Below are 21,325 nucleotides of genomic sequence, written 5' to 3' on the forward strand. Positions count from 1 at the left end.
GCCCAGAATCCTTCCAAGGCTGAGATAATCCAACATGCTTAACAAAAGATGGGTTCATAATGCTAATTAGCATTGTGTAGCCAGAAGATAGACTGCAGCCTCTGTCTCTAATGTCCTATGTCAAATTTGTTCTCTCCACATAAAAGACTGGTACATTAACCATGTCTTACTTCCCCATTTTTCTTCCCAGAGCAGTTGGATGAATTGCAATGCAAACGGACAGACTGAAATGCTCAGCAGATGATTTTGCTTCAATCTCCAGTCAGACAAACGAGACTCTCTCTCCCATCGCTGCCCTGGGAGTGTGGGCGACGTGTTACACTGCACAAGGAACAGCACCTGCCAAAGTTCCCTTCTCACTCCTCAGCCACTGCACTCCTTTAATTACATGCTAAACTTGGAGAAAGAACTGGGAAAGAAAAGGGCAGAAGAGACTTCCCGGAGATAATGAGGTGGCTGCTTGCTGAAAGGAGGCAGCAGCATCACTGATGCCTGAGCTGCAGGAGGGACAGGCAGACCCCTGACACTGCCCAGCACCTCGGGGTCAGCACCACGGGGGCTGCAGGCACTCATTTGCAGGAAGATATGAAGCTCTAGCACCAAGTTCACTACCTGAGTGAGGGCGTTTGTTTTATAGGGTGTGATAGAAGAACTAGTTTGAGGCTCTGTGGAAGTAATAAAATAAATTCTGCCTCAAATCTCCATAAACCTTTAACATGCCAGGACCCAGAGATGAGTAAAAGTCTCTAAAGGTGCCTGCAATCCTACTGCTTCCCTGGTGCACACTTCATTTGTACACTCTAAAACTAAAGCATAAAGAAATAAATTAGGAAGAGCCAACAAACTAATTTTTTTTGAAGTCTGATTTCAGTCTTTCCTATGAAGAATGTGATTCAAAAACTCTTGCAGTTATTATTGCCCATGGACTGCAGGGGTTTTTTTAAGCTGTTTGGATGGATTTGATGAGCTACTCCACAACAATGTGGACAATACCTTTGTTTCCTTGCAGGTGCAATGGGACTGCTATCCAAGATCCAGCACTACTCCTGCTGCTTGAAGAGTTCTCAGGTGAGTACACACTTTTCCTGCAGTGGTAACCAAGTTGCAACTCTTACATGCCTAGAGGTCATGCATCAGGAGCTGAATTGAAAGTTCTGCACAACTAAAGCACAACTGAAAGCATTATTTTCTTTCAATATTATTATTGCAACATATAGGGGTAAATGTAATACCACAAGAGTACACCTCTAATTGAAATGCAAACTAAACTGTTGATATTCTCCTTCAGTTCTCCTTTGCTAATTATGAAAATAATTCCAATAATTGCTGTGCCCAAAACATCTGGGGAAGAGATCAAAATCACTAACAGTTAAGTACAGTCGTGGTTCAGGGGCACACAAACAGTGCCTGCTTTAAAAATCCACCTGTACAGTTTGTATATTGTACAAGCAGAGATGTGTGTATTATACATTCCCAAGCATTAAATATCTTGGTATATTCTGAGATCTTCAGACTGAGATCCACACAAGACATACACATCAGAAGCAGAACGCTAAAATAAGTGTGACCAGATAAAAGAGGACATAAAACTGAGAAAATAAGGTTACAAAAGAGAAAAACTACCCTATTAATGAATTCTAGGAGGAATTGCCTTAGCCAGCTAGCCCAGTGAAAGCTGTAAACCCACAGGACATTTGAAGCCTATCCCCAGACCAACCAGCCTGGCAGAGCTGTGCCAGCAGGGAGGCACCAGCACCCAGCTGGGCCCTTCTGGATCCCTGCTGGCTCCAGGGAGCTCACAGGGCTCTGCCCACAGCAGTGGTTTCTGGAATGACTCCCACGCTGCCCTCACAGCAGGTCTGGTGTACCAGCCCCAACACTGGGAATATTTTGCCACCACCCTGTTGAAATGGTCACCATGTCACACAGACCTACACACATGTACAAAGTTCCAATAGAAAACTTCCAACATAGAAAATACAATCCAGCTTTTAAAGAAACAACATCTTCAATTCATATAGTAACCTCATGGACATGAGCATGTGCATTTATGACAATTATTTTATAGGACAGAAAGGGGAGGTTATAATAATGTTATAAGCAAGAAACTACCAAACCCAGTTCTAAAATTATCTTCAGCTTTGGCAAATCAAAACTATATCCCTCTCTCCCTTTTGCTTATTCCCAAAGCCTTTCTTCCTTCTCCTCTCATGCTTAATCTGATCTAAACTCTTTCAGGATGTCAAGAGGATAAATACTGCTATTAAGAGCTACTATTTCCATTTGCTTTTTAGCAATGGGTGTGTGGCACTGTGAGGCATTACACGTGCTATTAGATATGCAGAGGATGCTCTGTCACTGAGAGACAATATGCAGGGAAGTGGAGGCTAAAACATTTCTGCATTAACAGGAGGACCCTCCAAGTGGTTTGCAGAGTGCGCTCCAGGGCCACTCAATTGTCCCCCAATGTCAGCATTCCAAGCAGAAGACATTTAACTCTGTTTCTATGGGACCAAAGTATCAACGCAGGAATCAGGTATTTATCCAATGCTGGTAACAAGATTTCTACCTAGCACTTAAATGTAAATGATGCATGAAAAATATATTCTTATGAGATGTTAAACACAAGCCAAGTGTTTTAACAGGAAAGTAGGAAACACCCCAGTGATCTCTGTGTTTTGTCATCATTGACTGCAGCCCCGAGGAGCCCCAAGATCCTGCCACCCCAGCAGCAAATAATAAAGAGCCAGTGCAGCATTGAAGAAATTATGGCACTTTCTTATGTGCATTCAGAAAGAGACAGCCATGAAGCATTGCCTTGCTAAATGTTACAAAAGTTCTTATAAATATTCATGTGCAGCATTTGTACTCTGACTATTTAATCATTTCTTTACAAGAAAGGAACAGGGGGAAGGGGAGAAGAAGAAATTACTGTTTCCTCAATTCCACAGAGTTCAAGGCAACAGAAAAGACAAACGTGCACAGGTGATCTATAAATTAGTCATCACAAAACCCCAGAAAAATACAAAGAGAATTTTTTCAAGTAGATTTTTTTCCCTTACATCTGAAGTTTTACAACAGTTTTCAGGTATTAAACAAACCATTTTTTTACAATTTCAGTTACCTGAATGTTGAGCATTTGAATTTCCACATCATTGGCTTTTGAAAAACAAGATTGCTCTGTTGCTTCTGACACTGGTGTGAAGACAGACTGAGTTGGCTGCACTCTGCACTTCTAAACCAAACTGTCCCAGGTAAGCTCAACATCACAGCAGAAAGCAAACTTGGCTGCTTGTGCTGGTGAGGCATTGTCCCACTTGGACAGTGATCCATGTGCTCACAGCTGCTGGGAGCTGAAATAGCAGGAGTGAAAGCCCTGTCCCCACCCCCTGCAAGCACTGCACATGCAGCCACATTCCATGGCAGCAGCCTCTTGATCAAGCCACTCAGACTTAAAGGTTATCAATACCACTGTGAATTAATATAGATTTCTGTAATACATGCTGACAATACAAAAGCCTGTTCACAAGTGGCTTGTGCACAAAAGAGAAAATACACTGCAAAACAGCTTTGACATAAAATTATAAACTTAATTGAAAAGCAAGGAGCTGCTGTGACCTGCTCAGAAATCCCCCAGCAGGGACAGCAATGAGCCCTCCTGCCCTGCTGGGATCCTGCCTTCCAGCCACACCCTATCCTTCTGCACCAGGAACATCGTCCCTGGCCACACACACGTGTTAAACTGAGGCTTTGGGTACCTTTGCAGCACCTTTTCAGACACCACACTCCGGATTGTCCCTCCCCACTCAGGATGCTGCAGCTGGAGGAAAAAATACCAGTCTAAGATGCTTATTCCCACAGAGCCAGTTCCTTCACACAACCTTTGCTGGCAAGCAGACCTAGAGCTGGCTGAGCAGGCTGGCACGGCAGCAGTAACAGTGGAAGCAGCTGATTGCTGTGGTACTTGTGGTTCCCTGTTGTATCAGTCAACTCAGATTGCTGTCAGCTGCACCTCTCTCTGCTCTCAGGTGAATTGGACAGGTCTCATGGAGTTACTTCAGGCTCATGCCATGTTTAGAAATACAAAGCAAAATGAAAAGTGGTGCTGCCTTTTACTTCCCTCAGGAAAACTGCCTCTTGCAAATGGCTTTATCATTTTCATTATATCCTGTTTGATTTGCTTTACCATCTTGACTGGAACAATAGCTAAGACATAATAGAAAAAGATTTTTCCACAGGCTGGTTCTAATTACATTAAATCTCAAGTGAGATAGGACATTTAAATAAGAAACAACAACTGCAGAGTCTGAGATAATGACATAGCGAGATTCCAGGCTTCTTGAGAGTGCCATTAAAATGATGCATGAAGCATTATAGCACACTCCAATCAGCTCCAACACGAAAGCCATTCCTTCTGTGGCACAGCACAGCACAGAGAGGTCAGCAGTTATTGCACTCAATGTGCAACTCAACAATTAGGAAACATTATCTCTCATGCTGAAGTTACAACATAGATACAGGCTTAAACTTCTGGATGAGGTGGGGCAGTTGGGAATGCAGAGTCACTCTGGGATTAATCACCTCATGAACCACAATGTAGAGTGCAGGAGATTCTGAAGAGCTCCTGGGTTTTGTTTCAAGTTGTACCTTTAACATTTTATCAGGATAATTGAATTCTCTTAATTGCCTGGAAGACTTCTCATCTCTAGATTGCAAGAAAGCAATGAAATACAGACCTGGAGAATGGAGGCTATGGCTGTGTGGAACTGCCACAGTGCCACAGTGGGAGTGCTTGGTGTCAGAACCAGGGTGTGGCTGTGCCACCAGCACATGGGGCCCTGCAGGCAATTCCCCTGCTGGAAATCACAACTGAGGAAAAGGGAACTTCTGTGGGGTGGGAAGGACCTTAATGACTTCCCCTCGGCCTCCTTTTCCTTTTGCTCAGTGCTCAGCCAGGCTAAAGGGAAGGAGAAGGGCTGGCCTGTGGGAATGGTCTGCATTAGAGGCACTGAGTGCCCCTGGGTCAGTGCACAGATGAGACCACGCTGGGCAGTGTCCATGGGCTGCAGGCAGGAGGCTCAGCAGAGGGCTCTGCACAGGCTGCAGAGATGGCCAAGATCTGGGAGGTTCCACAGGGCTCTGTGCTGGGTCCTGCACTTGGGTCACACCAACCCCTGAAGTGCTCCTGGCTGGGGGCACAGAGGCTGGAAAGCTGGAAAAGGACCTGGGGGTGCTGGTGATACTGACTGGACATGAGCTGACGTGTGCCCAGGCAGACAGGATGGCCAGTGGCACCTGGGCTGTGCCAGGAACTGTGTGGCCAGCAGGACCAGGGCAGTGACTGTCCTGTGCTGGGCACTGCTGAGGCCACACCTCAATGCTGGGGTCAGTTTTGGCCCCTGATGATGGGGAAGACATTGAGGGGCTGGAGCGTGTCCAGAGAAGGGCAACAGCACTGGGAAGGGGCTGGAGCACAAGGCTGATAAAGAGCAGCTGAGGGACCTGGGGGGGCTCAGCCTGGAGAAGAGGAGGCTCAGGGGGACCCTTTCACCCTCTGCAACTCCCTGCCAGGACGGGGGAGCTGAGGGGGTCAGGCTCTGCTCCCAGGTAAAGTGACAGGAGCAGAGCAAACAGCCTGAAGTTGTGTCAGGGGAGGTTTAGTTGGATATTAGGGAAACTTTCTTACCTGAAAGGGTTGTGAAGCCCTGGCTGCACAGAGCAGAGGTGCCCAGAGCAGGCTGCCCAGAGCAGAGGTGGAACCACTAACCTTGGGGGGATTTACAGGCTGTGTAACTGTGGCACTTCAAGACATGGGTTAGTGGTTGACCTGGCAGTGCTGGGGTAGTGGTGGACCTCTGTGATCATGGGGGTCTTTTTCAACCTTAATGATTCTCTGATTTTGTAATGGGGAAGAACAGTTCATCAATTCCCCCTGCTCACAACTTGTCATTGGACCTAATAACCCAAACCATGTCTAAGCAATTCACTGCTGTGTGACCAGAGCTGAAACAGGTCTGTACACACAGATTGGGTATCAGTTACTTATCTGTTCAGCTGGTTTTTTGTAGCTGTCACAGTAAAGTTTCAAGGAAGTTAGCAGATACTGAGGATTAAGAGACTTATTTCAGTCAATAAACAGAATCTGTGATGTAAATTCTAAGTTCACAGAATATAAACAGCAGCAGGTCAGTAAGTAAAGCATTCTTGCCTAAATAACAAAAAAGTAATTCTCTGTTAATAATCAAGTACACAAAAAAATGAAAAAGTTTATTTCAGCACAGAAAATAAAACTATTTTCTTGGGTGTATATTCTACACTTCAGAGTTGGAGCACTGAAGGGCTCTCACACAGGAATTGTCTCTGTTCACCCAGTGCCTGATGCCAGGGTGCTGCAGAGTCACTGCTCAAACACAGACAGCTCAGCACCAACAGTTCTATGACCACATGGCAAAAGCATTTGCTAAATGCAGCTCAGATATCTGCACATGCACTGCTGGAGATGCCTGTCTGAATAGAGGTAATCTGAGAGCAAATACAGACACATGCAACTCTGACTACCTATGAAAATATTTAATTTGCATTTAATGAAGAAGAAGGAATTTAACTTGTACATCTTTCCCTATCATCTACTGGTCTTGCTAACTTCCTTTAGGCCCTTATGCTGATAAGGCATTTCTAAGCTAAAATCAGATGAAGATGCTCACCTCCATGTACCCTCAGTCACTTCTCCTGTCAGCTCTGAACAGGCTCTGCCTTCCAACTGCAGCAGCAAATGCACCTGTGGATGGGGTGCAGGAGTTGGTTTCTGTCAGGTGAACACCCCCATGGGCTGCTGAGGCTCTGCTGTGACACCAACACTCAGGCACAGAGGGGCAGCGTGGCCAGGGGCTGGCTGAGGCAGCTCTGCCCCCTCTGCCCACCAAGCAGTGTCAGGGCAGATTTCAGAGGGGAAGAGCAACAGGTTTGATGCAGCACCATGGCCCAGACCTGCTCTGAACCTCTCGGCCTCCCACTGACTGAACTCTCCTTTCTTTTTTGCCCCAGTTCCTGCCATATCCCTTCTGCACTGAACCACCAATGGGGAATTTAATATGCAAACTAAACATAAGGCTGTTTCTTCCCCAATAGAGTGGTAATTGGAGAACTTGCCAGTTTTGCTCTTGAGTTGAAATAAAGGCTGGCAACAAGAGGCTGCACAGGTCACGATGACCTGAGAACTGGAGGAAGCTGAGGGTGCCTCCCCACAGCAGGACATCCCCAGGAGCCAAAGGCAGCACAGCAGTGATGGCAATTCAGCAGCACAAGGGCAAAATCCAGGGAGCCTTTCCTCAACAAATGGGGTGTGATTGATGGTGCTCACAGGGCTGAATTATTGACTGCTCATCAACTGCTATGTCACACACACTCCTCATTTGCCATCCAAGTTTTTTCCCACACAGGCTGGTGCTCTCTCATTAAGACCAAGATTTTCAGAGCAGATTTCAGCTTTTATAGAACCTACTGTGCTTTCCAAAGATCCACCTTTTCTTCTAGTCAACTGAAATAACACTTTCCAGGGTTGTTTTCCTTTTTTATTTATTTTTTTAAAATTTAGAACTTGCAATGCATATTTTTCAGCCAGACTCCTAAGGATGTTAATGAGATTTATCTGCACAGTCTCTCACTATCTGCCCCCTTTAATTCTTTGAGATACAAGTGCTTTTATGTTGCAGAAAATGAGGACAACAGAAAGCTGCAGCTCCCATGAATGTAAAAATTGTCTTGAAGGCATGAAACAATTCAGCCCTAATTACAGCCAGCTGGAGCCTGCTCTCTTTGCACTCATACTTAGATAATTAACCGAATACTGACTGATGTAAGACTCAAGTATGTCACTACCACTCAGATATTCAAGGTTAATTTTTGTATCCATCACCAACATCAAGCTTAATGCATATTATCAGCTAAAGTCCAGAAAATCCCAAACACAGAGTCATAGTCAGGCAAGAATAATTTTTCCTTCAATGAACTTGGTGCCTTCTTTCTTTAGCTGCAGAAGAAATTACTTTTGCATTAAAAAGGCAAAGTAGTAAATTTTGATTCATTTAACACCTGTAAATTCACTCACTTAAAGCCCTGAACTTAAATACACTGAAACTACAGCACTGATGTAGTAAAATAAACCCCAAACTTTCCCAGTGGTGACAACTGTAGCAATACCTGTTTATTTCTCATGGTCCAGCACCTCTAAATTGGTGAAGGTGTGTATCTTCCTCAATAAGCTTTACAGGAATATAGAAAGCAAACAGTACTATGCCAAAAGACAAATATTCTGACTTGACTGCCAATGCATACATCAAATTATTACAGAAGAGGACAGCAGAGATGGTGCTTAAGGATTCTGACACATTTGGAAGTCAGAACTGCTGAGGCTCTCCTGGCTCCTGCAGGTAACACAACACACATTTCAGTTGTGAGATACCTGAACAATATTTGCAGGGAAAAAACTGAAAGAGGAAGTCAGCACATACAAGAGAAAGTTGTCTTTCTCAATTCTATTTTCAGCAGTGCTTTTCCTGAAAATAGGAGGATTGGACAGATTCAATCCTTCTGATGGTTACACAGTGCTGCACTGAGCAGGAGAAAACATCCTGTCACTGTTTGCTGCCAAGTGGCAGCTCTGGGAACTTTTATTTCTAGTTATGAATTCAAGAAATCACTGTGAAAAATCTGAAATATTGTAACCTCATAAAGATGTTTGTAAGAGCAGCAATCCAGCACAGTAGAAGGAGAAACAGAGCTAATCAATAATTGTTGGATCTCGGGTGGAGCAGCACAGACACCTCAGCAGCAGCCCCTCAGTGCCCTCCAGAGATCTGGGTGGGGAGGCAGGAATCTGAAGAATCCACAATACAGATTCTTCTCATTTGGTATTTTATTTGTCCTCACACCTTCTTATCTAGTATGGAAAAATAAACAATCTCAGTTATGTTTGCACATAGCCCAACATATTCCTTCAGTAGGAAGAGTCTCAATTTTTTGAAGCATCTCTGGAATGTCACTGTAATGTAAATCACAAAGTGTTGCCACCACAGTGCAAGTTAAAAGTGTAACCTGCAGTTTTCCCAGGAGAATATGCAGGATTTTTATTACCAGAAATGGAAAGTAAGAGAACAAAAAATAAAAGCTTAGCAAAAAAAGTAGGTTAGCTCATATAAAGAATGACATATAAGACAAGGCTGAAAAAGAAAGCAAGACAGGTATTTTTGGAACTATTTTCAAGTCTCTTTCAAGCCCTGCCTATTTGCCTGTGAAGTACTTTTGCTTTAAATGTATATATGCTAATGTTCACACTTAAGAAAGGGATGATTGGGCTGAAAAAACTCCTGCTTTGGAAGAACAAAGGAAGAAAAACTGTGCATGATCAGCAGTTGGTTCTGTGGGCATTTTCTGAGAGTTACCCTAAGGAGAGTAAAAGCAATCACAGAATCCTTACAGTTGGAAGGGACCTCTGGAGACCCTCTAGTCCCACCCTATGGAAATACATGTTTGAGAGGAAAAGCTGCATTCCAGATAAACTGAAGAAATGCTTGGATTTTGAGAAGCCTCCAAAATTCCAATTATTTTGTGTTAAATGTAAGATAAGAGATGCTGTTGTGGCAACTCCCTGTACGAGGTGGGTGCTGTGGTGTCTGAGGGCACCCAACACTGCCCAGAACACAGGGACAAGTGGCACTATCTGCATTTCATGGAAATGATTAGTGCTTGCAGCAGGTTTAAGTGTGTTGATTATCTTTCTCAACACTGGAAGTTAATAATTTTCTTAATTAGCAGGATCTGAGCTTTGTTCAGGTTTGTTTTTTGGTGTGGCTTTTTTTGTTTCACTTTGTTTTAGAGAATGGGAATGTGTTTCTTGCCAAGGCCACATCACATAATAACAAACTAGAGAAGAATGAAAGGACCCAGCATGAAAAATACAGTGTAATTATCACCAACTGAACAGCTGATAAATGAAATGACAGAGTGAAACACAGGAGTTTCACAGGATGGAAGTTCAGAGAAGGTGAATTTGTTACGAATTTTGAACCAATGAAAAGTGGAGACCTCACCATAAGCAGTGCCTCTCATCTCCCCATCACTGAAGATTCTCTGCTCCCACAGTTATCAGTCTCCCATTCCATCACAAAAGAGAGCTACCAGATTCAATACCCAGCAGTGGAGTTTGGAAACTGAAGAGCAGCGTTGGTTTGGAGTGTCACACACTTACAGGATGTTTTTGGCCTTTGGTCTGTCCCATTTTCTTGAAGTTTCCAAAGAGCCACCACGCTGCCATGAATTCAGCAAACACAGCATCAGTTGCCTTTTATGAGCTAAACTGACAAGGAGGGTATTTGTAACACACCTGTGAGGGGCAGATTTCAGAGATAACCATAGGTGGAAATGGAGACTACTGCAAGCTAGTGAGAAATCTGAATTGCCCTCTGGAAAGAATTGCATACAAGGGACATGGAACAAATACTCTTATGGTATTGTTGGTCAGTCTGTCAGTGTTTCCATTTTGAATCAGCCTTCAGTCATTTAAACCTCAGATGGAAAAGTATGGTTGGATCTGACAAAGGAGCAAGCCAGGTCTCAAGTCAACAACAGTCTTTAATTTACTCCCCAACTCCAACATATCCCGAGTTAATACCTTCAGCTTCTTTTGAGATGGAGCTAAAAATCTTGGATTTTGAATCTTTTGTTTATATGTAATTGCAGTGACCATGTGCCCCCATCTCCTCCCTGTTTCAGCACTACAGTTCCATGATTGCTGGAATGCTGATGGAGAAGGGAACTGGGAGCACACACAGCTCAGTGTCCCTGCTCCCTGTGCTTCTCCAAACTGGGAACACAAAGAAACTGATACAGCAGGAGAAGTTTGGCACCCTGTTCAGCAATGCACAAAGGAAATGCAGGACAGAAATGTAAAATCATTAAAAGAATGTTATTTTGGTTATTATCTTCAAACCCCATTTGAGCCAATAGCCCCTCCCTGCAGGTACCTCACTTTATCTGCAGCACATCAATCACACCAGACTACTCTTCAGTGCCAGTGTTTTCTGTTCCTTCCTTGTTCTACATGCCAAGCCAAAAAGAAGCAACAAAGGCTGATGTTGTTTCTGGAAAAAACTGGGTCTGCAGGAATCAGTGGGCAGTTTCCTTTCATGCACACACAGGCCTGTGTTCTGTACAGAGTTAACTCATGCAAACACGTTGCAGTGCACCAGCTTTGCAATGGGAAGCATCCCACAGAATGTGTGTGGGTTCTGCACGTGGGAAAGGAGCCTGAGAAGGGTTTCAGAAGAATCCCCTCCAGTGGTGACCTGCTGTGGCTGAAGAGCCAGGCAGGCTGTGCTGCACAGAGGTGTGTGAGCTGCCCACGGCATTCCATTGTTACTGGGAAGGTGGTGACTTCCTCTTCAGTGAACCTTTCCCCTTATTCTGCTCTTCCTTCCTCATGATAAATACACTTTTTATTATTCCAACCAAGTCAACAATACTTTTAGAAATTTTATCACTCATTTAGATTTCACTCAGTGAGTCAAGTGGAAAAAATGTGCTCTCAAGCTGAGAGAAAACCCTCCCATTTAAAATCCCTCAATCAAGAGCACCTCCCAGGCAACATCCTCCAGCTGTTCTCAGAGACAGAAAAAGTATGTTCACTCAATCAGTTCCCACCTAGGCCACTCTGGAGCATCTCCAGCAGGAAGGAGATTATCTGCCCAAACCAGCAACCCCTTGCTCTTCCCAGGCCTCCTCCCACTCTGCTCACCCAGCGCTTCCCTCAACTACACAAACCTTTTGATGTTTGCCCATTAAGATCTTCCCGTGCCAGTCGAGAAGTCTATCACATACCATTGTTATCCCTGTTCCTGGGCCTCTGATTGTCACTTTTATCAGCTAAATAAAAGTGATTTGAATGCAGGAACAATTATGGGAATCTTTCCTCAGCTGACACCAATATCCTCAGTAGATTTACAGTTAGCACCGTTTTGACAAAGGCTGGATGCATAAAGAAGTTGCTTTGCCAGGCAGCAGTGGACAAGGGAACAAAGAAAACATCACCTTCCAGCTTTTTTAAAATGTTTCCTCAAAAACGATGGTGGTTGCAACCTGTTTGTATCTTCTCCTGACCTGCTGTATAAGGACAAGTCAAGGTGGTGCATTTTCCTCAGTAAGGATGGGTAAGTCTGTGACAAGTATTGCTTTGTAACTTGTGCTGCTCACATTTCTGGCTCTAAAGTGTCCTATAGAAACCTAAAATCCCACTGAAGTGCCCCAGCTCCACAGCTTTTGCCAAACACAGGAGAGCTGGAACTGTCTTTTCCTTGTTCTCATTAGGCACATCAGTGAATCAGAGATCTGTGCACACCTTCAAAGAGAAAGGACCACAGGGGCACAGAGAACAACAGAATAACATTAACAAGAGTGCAGTGAATCCCAAAACTTGAAAGAAGAAAAGCATTTTTCTTATAAGTCCTTTTTGAGCCTCATTTGTCACCAGTGCAGACAGATGGAATCTGCAAGCCCTCCCTCCCTGCCAATGCAGCAGGAGACACCAACACAACACACAAGCAACTCTGGTGACAAAACATACAACTCCCAGAGATGGGAGGTCGCTTAGGAAGAACCACAGCAGCCTCCTGACTGAGGGATGCACTGGCTGTGCTGTGAGCTTTTGGCTGGGAGGCTCCTCAGGGCTGCCCTGTCTGTGCTCCCACAAGAGACACAGGAGCCTTACTGTGTATTTCAGACAGGAATTGCTATGTTAGTGCTGAGCATTTTCTAAACTCTTACCCTTACACTCAGAGAAATTAGAAGAGAATCCTTCTAGGGCACTGACTGCTCTCCCACTGACGTTCTGACATAGCCCATGATAAACACCTTACCTGCACTGGTAAAGGAGAACAGGTATATTTGTAAGGTTCAGAAATGCAGGACTAATTTTTCTACCAAAAGTCACATGTAACTACTGTCAGATCTGTTTGCTCTCCTCTCAAGAGCAAAGGGGAGAATATGAAAGAACCAATTCAAACAAAACCACAACACATTTCAGATTTCCTTTGTTTTATTCATGCCAAATGAAAGAAACATGGTGATATGTCACTTTTGATGCATGCCATTGCCATCAGAGCAACCAAATTAAGGCAAATTCTATCACACACAGGTTCAGTGAGGCTTTGAGAAGGGCTCAGGCACCTTCTTTCACTCTCTTGTCTCAAAAGACATTGAAACATCATTTTGGTGTGGTATTAAAGGTGTAGCAATTCCTCTCTACCCTTCCCAAACCTTCTGGTTTTAGTGGTTGGTTCCATTTCACCCACTCCTACAAAGGGACAGAGACCACAACAGGACAGTGATGAGGAGCTGGGGGTCTTGCTACTCCCACTTTAACTTTAAAAAATAGCACAGTTCTGTATTTCTGACTAGTACAATGACCTGAGGAAGACAGCTCCCAAATACAGAAGTATTGCAGAGGTTTAATAGCCACTTATTAATGATGGGCAGAGAACAAGACAAACAATTAAGAACAGCAAAGAGAGGAAGAAAATGGAAAAAAAAGAGTTTTTTAGGAAAAAAACAGCAGAAAAAGCTAGCAGAGCAAAAGCAACTTGTGCTTATGTAATTGTCTTTCCATATGTTTCAGAAGTCACACGAAGTACTTACCATATACCTAAAAACAGGGACAGAGTTGCTTCCACAACCTGTTCCAAAATGACGTTTTGCTGAGCATTGGGTAGAAAGACAGTTACCAATGGAGAAATAGCAAAATCTAATTTTGTTTTGCAATGAAGGAGAGATGGAATGAACCCATAGGAAGAAATTTCAACTACTGAGTAAACCACCAGATACTGAAATTCAAACTTTTTGCTAACAAACAAAGCTCACAAATTCACAGATTCAGCCAATGTTTGACTCTTGCACGATTGCTCTATTTAAACTCTGGTAGTGGTAAACCAATATCCTCCAAACCCCACACAAATTATCCCATGGTTCTGTATTAGGGAAATCAAAAGCTGTCAGAAAGATGAGTTACCGTTTAAGTCGGAGGCATTTCATCCATTCTGATGTCAGTGTGAGCTTGGCAACACCTTCTGCAGCCACTGGTGATGAATCCCCTGCAGAACTTCAAACCTTCCTGTTCTCCAGACAAATTCGCTTCACCCTCTTCTCTTCATGGCTACTGGTCAGGACAGCAACATTTTCTGTGAAGGACAGACAACAAATTTATTTCAAACAAATTTCAAATTGGATTTATTGTTAGTTTGCCTTCTTTGGTGACCTCCTAATCTCTTAAATGCTGCAAGAGCCATGTACAAAGACGTGAATTCTTTTCAGAATTCTGGCTGCACAGCTGGCACCCCAGACTTTTGTCTTCTTCCTTAACATTCCTGTTTGTTTTCTGACCCACAGGAGGATGTTGCTGCAGTTTTCCTTGAACTGTATCTGCTCAACAGCTACACTGCAGCTGTGCCATGGGCTGGGACTTTTCTGAGGAAAAGGAGCAGGTAATCCTACTAATTTTCTTAATTTTTAATTATGATTTTGAAACAAAAAAATAAAGGAGCTTGAAAAAACCCTGACAAATAGGTCTGTACATTGCATGTTTTACCAGAACAAACCCACAGGTTTGTGTTACTTCTGCTCACATATTAGCAGGTCATGGTGGTCAGACTGGTAATTACTCAAATGATCTTCACCTTAACCAGCACTCCTGAACAGGCAGAGACAAATGGACAGGCCTGTCTCCCCACAGAGCAGCATTTGCTGGTGTTCTGAGAGGGTTAAGGCTGTGCCTCAAAGCTCCCAGAGCAGTTTGGAGTTATGCAAGGGGACAGCACTGCCTAGTTCTTTGGAGGTTTTATTTGTAGGGTGTTTTTTTCCCTCCTCCCACCTCTTCCACTCCTGAATTCTGCTTCTGTGACTTCAAATGTGAACACATCTGTGGATGACAGACTTGGCAGAAAGAAAGCAAACACAAATTATTTGTATTATGAAAGCCCCAGATAATAAGGAGCAAAGCCCTTAAACTCCTGTGCAAAGCAGGCACAGCCTGGTGAGCTGCCCAGACTGAGCAGCATGGCAGGCAAAGCCACCAACTGCTGAGCAGCAGAAGCAAAATGCCTTGACAACGATTACCATAACAAAAACAGTTTTTAGGACATTTGAAAGGAAGATACTGAAATAGCTCTGCAGATGAGTGGCAACAGGTGAGATGAATATGAAGCATCCTAACAGAAAACATACATTATGTGCTTGAAAATGTACTTAATGAGAAGGGTGAACACCCTCCTACTGAAGGCAGATAAAGGAATAGCAATAAATTAGTCTTAAACTTGAAGTTGTGGTTCATCATATAAATGGAGATACTGGGAGATGAGTCAAAAGCTGACTGTGGATGGAGAAGATTGAATCTTCTTCTCCCAGTCTCAGTATTACCAACCACTTTGCTACTGCAGACAGGATTACTTGGAGAAACAATGTAGGGGAAGAAAGGGAAGGAGAAGAGGGCCCTGCAAAACCTCCAGAAGGAATGGTGAGAGAACACTACAGTCCTTAGTAGTTTTGGGAACCTCACTCAACAGCAAATTTTTTATGCATATTATAAAGTTTTTTGAAATAAGAAAAAACAGGCCTGAAGAACACAGAAATGAGCAAATGTTACAGGGCGTGGAAAGGCTACATTTAAGATTATTTGAAGTCTCTCCATAAGGTGTAGGTTTGTGTAAAATTTTAATCCCTTCCAAAATGTCCTTTTTTCTGTCTAGAAGAGCAAGGGGCTGGGAGCTTTGTGTATTCAGGCAGCATGTTGCAGTTAGAGCTGCTGGCTGGGGAGGGGGCCGGATTTCTCCCTGGTTTTTCCTGCCTGAGGTGGCCCTGGCTCCACCAGGACCTGTTCCCACATTGTGGGCACCTCTGGGCACGTCTCTAAGAACACCAAAACAGGAAAGCTTTGACAGGGCTGTATCTATATAATAAAATATCAACATGTACACACATTTTTAAATTTTAGCTGCAGGCATTTGTACTTCTGTCCTGCAATTCTGCAGGCTCTGTCCACCAGGAGCAGAGTCTGCTGGCCGTTTGTCTGTCCTTGCAGAGCTGCACTCCAACAGCTCCAGCACAGCTGGAGATGGCAGAGATTCACTACCAGAGTTTTCCATAAATCTGGTGTTCCTGTGGCTCACGACGATCATTTAGGTGTTCTTTAAAACTGCCATTACATTATATTTTATAGGTGGCACAGAAAACATTTTATCTCCTACATAAGGATATTGCATATTGAACAGTAGCTGAGGCAACAGGTGGTACAGAGATCAGGTGTATGGTTGTCACTGTACTCACAAGCAGAACACTGACAGAAAACATGGGATTTACCACTCAAAAAGAAAAGAATTAAATCACTATATTCACTTCTGTTCTAGTGCCCAGTACTACAGATTAATTTACAACATTTTTAGTTAATTGATGAAGATGACATGAAATCCTTCTTTTAGCTGCTGCTCTGATTCAACAGCTAACACGGAGGAGCAGATGAAGATGTAGGTGAATTGCTCCATTTTCCCTTGGCTTTCTGCAGAGGCTGCACAGTGGAAGCCCAGCCTGAAAAGAGCTGCCATGTGACTCAGTTCCCTTCAAGCTGTCCCCAGAAAACAAAGAGCGAGGAATGCTAAACAAATGACTCACAAGCCATTGCTGCAAACCATCGCGACTTTCCAGCAACTGCCAAGGCTGGAGGAGCAGCTCTCCCTCCTGCCAGTCCCAGTGACAGCGCTCCAGACAGGGGCACCGCAGCACAAGAGCAGTAACAGCAAGGCTCGGTTTCAAAACCCACCATCTGAATTAGGATTGCTGACTGCATAAGGAGGCAGAAATGGAGGCAAATCCACGTGGAAACAAAGCATCATTTGGGAGATGTTTTTCCTGTTGATGTTTATTGTAAGCGAACTGCTCCCCGGCTGTGAACAACTGGCAATGCTTTAGCATTCAGTCCACGGCCTGATCTCTGTCCTAGAACTAGTCTGTGCCTTCACTGGCTGTCACATTTGCCAGGGTGGAGGAATTCTGGCAACATTTGTGCTGTTCAACGTCTCAGCATGTTGTATCTTGAATGCAAACCCCTGTAAAGATACCTACCTATAAATATTCGTGTTAGTTTTTCTTTTTGCACGATACAGTAAAGAGGGGGAAAGATTCTTCCCAAATTGAGTGTAGCAGCAGAGCACAGCATAACATCACAGGGACAATATCCACAACAAAGCATCTTGGGGGGGGGGGGGTGTGACAGTGAGTGCATCCCTTAAGGAAAGTTGTTTGGAGTTCTACCTTAAAGAGAGCAGAGCTACCTGTGATGTGTGTGTGGCTTGTGACCAATGAGAGGCTGTGGTGTATGTAAGGTGAATTGGTTAACCAATTATGTCATGGCATGTTGGATGTGAGAGGGTATAAGAGGTGTGGATGTTACTGAGTGAGAGTTAGATCTACTAGGAACTAAAGATGATGTAATAGGAACTCCTAGGAAGTACTTCTACTATGAGCTATGAGGATCTGTCTGTTATCTCTCTTGAATAAACTCTCTAAGTTGTGAGCCTTCTGATTGAAGCCTTCTGGTGTCTGCTGTGCCCGAGCTCTTCTGACCACCATCCATGCTGTGCCTCTGCCCGGGACTAAGAGGTGACCCCAGTAGCATCTCACTGCACCATGGATTTCCTTCAGTGGAATTCCACAGGCTCCTGCACACAACGGGGGTGTGACAGCTCTGCCAAGGAGGCCACAAGGGGCACCTGGCACAGAAAATACTGCAGACAAGGATTTCCAGAGCAAGCTCCAAAGCACGAGGGGATCCTGCTCTCAGTTGTGGCTGAACACTAGAAAGGCCACATTTGGAAGTGTCATCACCCCACTGCTGATCAGGTAATAAAGAGGGATGTGCTCTGTTTCCAGAGGAGTAACTTCTTCACTTCGAAATTGTCTCCCTGGGCAAAGAAATGCTGAAGACAGAATATATCCACTCTTAAAGGAGATTAGAAAAGGGAATGCATCAGTACAGGGAACGTGCAGTCCTTTGCAGATACCTTTTTAATACAAAGTCATGGATACAGACAGGAGACTCAGAAAAACAGTTTAAAAGACAAAACTTCTTTTACTTTTTAAAATATTAAACACATGATGAATATAGTGTTTAAAATAGAACTGATTCACAGGGAGAAAGGAAGTACTTAATGACTTGTTCATGCTTAAGGACTCTTAAAAACAAGTATCTGTTACTCATGCATTTGAAGGATTTGCTACTACTGATTTGAAAAGCTTTTGACACATCAAGATGAAGACACATCCCCAAGGGCTGCCATGTAAGCTGAAAGCCTGTGTGCTCTCAAACACTCTTCCTTTCGCTGAGGAAAGGAAAGATTAGCATGAGGAGGCCAAAAATAAAGGTTTGATTGCTTTGGTTCTGGAAATGAGGTGAAAAATGTTTTTCTGGTTGGAAGAACCAAAGATCACCAAACTGTCATGTCAAGGAGAACTAGTGCTTGAATTTGACACCACTAAGGACTACCCAGGCCCTCAGTGGCATCTCTCCTACAGCAATTTTTATTCATTAATTTTTGGCCTAATATTACAGACCTAATACCATTGAATATGAGGATAAAGCAGGACAGAAAGAAGTGCTCGTCATCCATCCATCCTTGAACAAATCACGTAGTACAAACTTCTTATAAAGGGACACCTGGTTTATGGGAGCTTGGCCAAGAGGAACTCCTGGCTCTGGCTACAGGAGCAGGAGCAGCAATGTCAGTGAAGAAACAGAAGCCTCTGCACCACTTGTACTGCCATGGGCTGTGACAAGCAAATGTTCTTCTCTCAACAGCTACTGAAAATCCAGACTTTCATTGGTGTTTTCCATTCCCAGACATCCCATGAACACCTGAAGGTGGGTTTCCAGAGCAGGGCCCTGGGCACAGCACAGGCTCAGGCAGCAGGACTCGGGGTACAGGGGCAGGAAAAGGCAGTGCTGCAGACACAGGAAAAACTGACACCAACAATAACCCCCCACCAGCCCCAAAGCTCAAATGACCATTTCTGCAACTTTTTTTTCCACAAACTAATCCCCAAACTTGCACTGGGATTACAATTTGAATTTCAACTCACTCTCCCATCACACTCCTTTGCTGTTTGCTGAGTTTTATTAGAACCATCTGTGAGATCCTTCCCTTCCAGTTTCTTGTGTCTGTTAATCTGGCAGCTGCACTTTCTCATCTATTAAACAAAAATCTTTGTTTCAAAGTTGTTGAGACAGAAGGTCTTTGAGAGGCTAAAAATGATCTTGAAAATCAATGCAGCAACCACATCATATTCTGTGCTTTACCGATTAAAGGGGAAGAAGTTGGAGAATATATATTTTTAATAGGAAGAAAAATGAAGGTTTTAGGGATCAAGGAACATTTTACCAATGCAATTTATCTGACAAAAGCCACCATTTCCTGAAGTACTGCAAATTGCCACTGCAGAAGAGTTTCAGGCTCATCATTTCACGGGCTGACAGAAGGAAAAAAATGCAGAGAAGTATCTCCTTCAGCAGCTCTTGGCAAAAGATCAGTGAGAGGAGCACTAAGGGAAGGAGGAATGCTGATGAAGTAGCACAGTTTGAGTGATTTTCTTTATACATGATACAATTATTGGGAGTTTTTGACTTTGCAATCCCCTGCCTTTGCTGTGTGTGGTGCTGCTTGAGGTTCCATCCTTCTCTATAACCCTCCTAAAACACACCTGTGCACTCCCACGTGCAGATATTCCCATCAGCCTCGTGCTCTCCCTGTGATGGGACAGACCCTGCCCCAGCACAGGGCAGGGCACTGCTGAGAAATGGCACAAAACCTGTGGCTTTCATTTGGTCCCAAATGTCTTTTCTCCAAATTGTTCCTGCAGAAGCACTGGCCTACTGGCACAAGAGTGGTACAACCTTCACTTTTGGGAGATTAATAAAGAATTTTCTTCCAGTTCTCCAAATCACCTCATAAAATATGCTTTAATAAAGAAAATTCACTTCAAGTGAGAACACAAAATATTCACATTTTTAATAATTAAGCAACACTTCTACTTTGTGGTTTATAATATTAAAACATTTTATTTCTTTCTGTTGCTGCTATTTACAAGTGACTATGGACAACATTCAACTTCCACCAAATAATGTTTGTGCTTAAGGAAATTTGAAGAATCTGTGACATTAACTGAACTTTGTGAAATTTCCCCAGAGTTACTGCAACACTGGAAATAACTTTCTCCACATGAGCACATGACCTGCCTTTAACTAGGGATCACCTCCAAGACATGTACCTTGCTGTCATCTCTCATGACCTTTCTGATTCTGTTTTATACAACTTACAGCCCACATCTTCCCTAAGCAAATTCCTAAATCCTCATTTCTCTAAACAAGACCATTTAAAGTTTCTCAAGTACTCTGATGAGACTTCTACAGCTTCATATATTAGGATTTGCCATTTTCTTCCCACACTTTCAATCCTAATAGAACATTTTTGGTTTTTAGTAAAAGTATTAAGCAGGATTTCCAAACTGCCTTATCTTTTCCCCTTAAACTTTATTATAAAACATAAAAAAATAAAGTGATTTTAATTGTATAGGCTCTACAAAAAGAGATGCAAATGTAATAATTTGAGTTGACAGATCATGCAAGGCAGACTTTAAAGGTATTTTCAGAAGCCTTGGCAACAGCATTATCCTAATCTAATGTCATAAATTTTATATGCAAATTTAAAGAAAATCCATATATTTCAAGTAATAGTATAAAAGAGTAGATTGCTCTTGAAAAATGTCCTGGAATCTCTCAGGAGAATTAGTGGAATAAGCAGAGTGTGTATGTCTGTGACCACCTCGGAGGAGAGATTTTTATTGGAATACTTAACATTACTTTTGTTAGCAAATACTTCACTCCAGTGGCTTATCAGAAATTTGACTAAAAATACAGTTATTTTGAGAAACTAAGAAAGCTGAACAAAACCAAAGTCTGAGAGAACTACCTTAAAATTTCTCTTTCCCCAACCCTTACCCCCATTGTATTGAAAAAACAACAAAAAAAATCATTTGGATGAATAATTTCTTACAAACCTTCTTTCCAGGTCACCTTTGATGTTTACAGAATATATACATTTATATAAGCCAGAAACAACAACAACAAAAGCAATTTAAAACCCCCATCTCCACATACAGCCCTATTTCAAAGTACCATGAATATATTAAGCCAAAACTGCAAACAAAGGAATGCTTGGGACCATAAAAAAAAAATTAC

The 21,325-nt window shown here is 43.1% G+C and overlaps 1 protein-coding gene across 4 annotated transcripts in view; it reads right to left on the reverse strand.

Annotated features, from left to right (window-relative positions):
- The window catches only part of PEAK1 (pseudopodium enriched atypical kinase 1), a 118,077-nt gene that overhangs the window by 50,766 nt on the left and 45,986 nt on the right, over positions 1-21,325 (reverse strand). For all 4 annotated transcript variants that reach the window (XM_071568973.1, XM_071568976.1, XM_071568972.1 and 1 more), the window contains one exon: positions 14,057-14,225. The gene's annotated coding sequence lies outside the window, so the exon portion shown is untranslated. The remainder of the gene's footprint in view (positions 1-14,056; positions 14,226-21,325) is intronic.

The sequence above is a fragment of the Pithys albifrons genome, chromosome 13, assembly GCF_047495875.1.
Source record: "Pithys albifrons albifrons isolate INPA30051 chromosome 13, PitAlb_v1, whole genome shotgun sequence".
Taxonomy (NCBI): domain Eukaryota; kingdom Metazoa; phylum Chordata; class Aves; order Passeriformes; family Thamnophilidae; genus Pithys; species Pithys albifrons.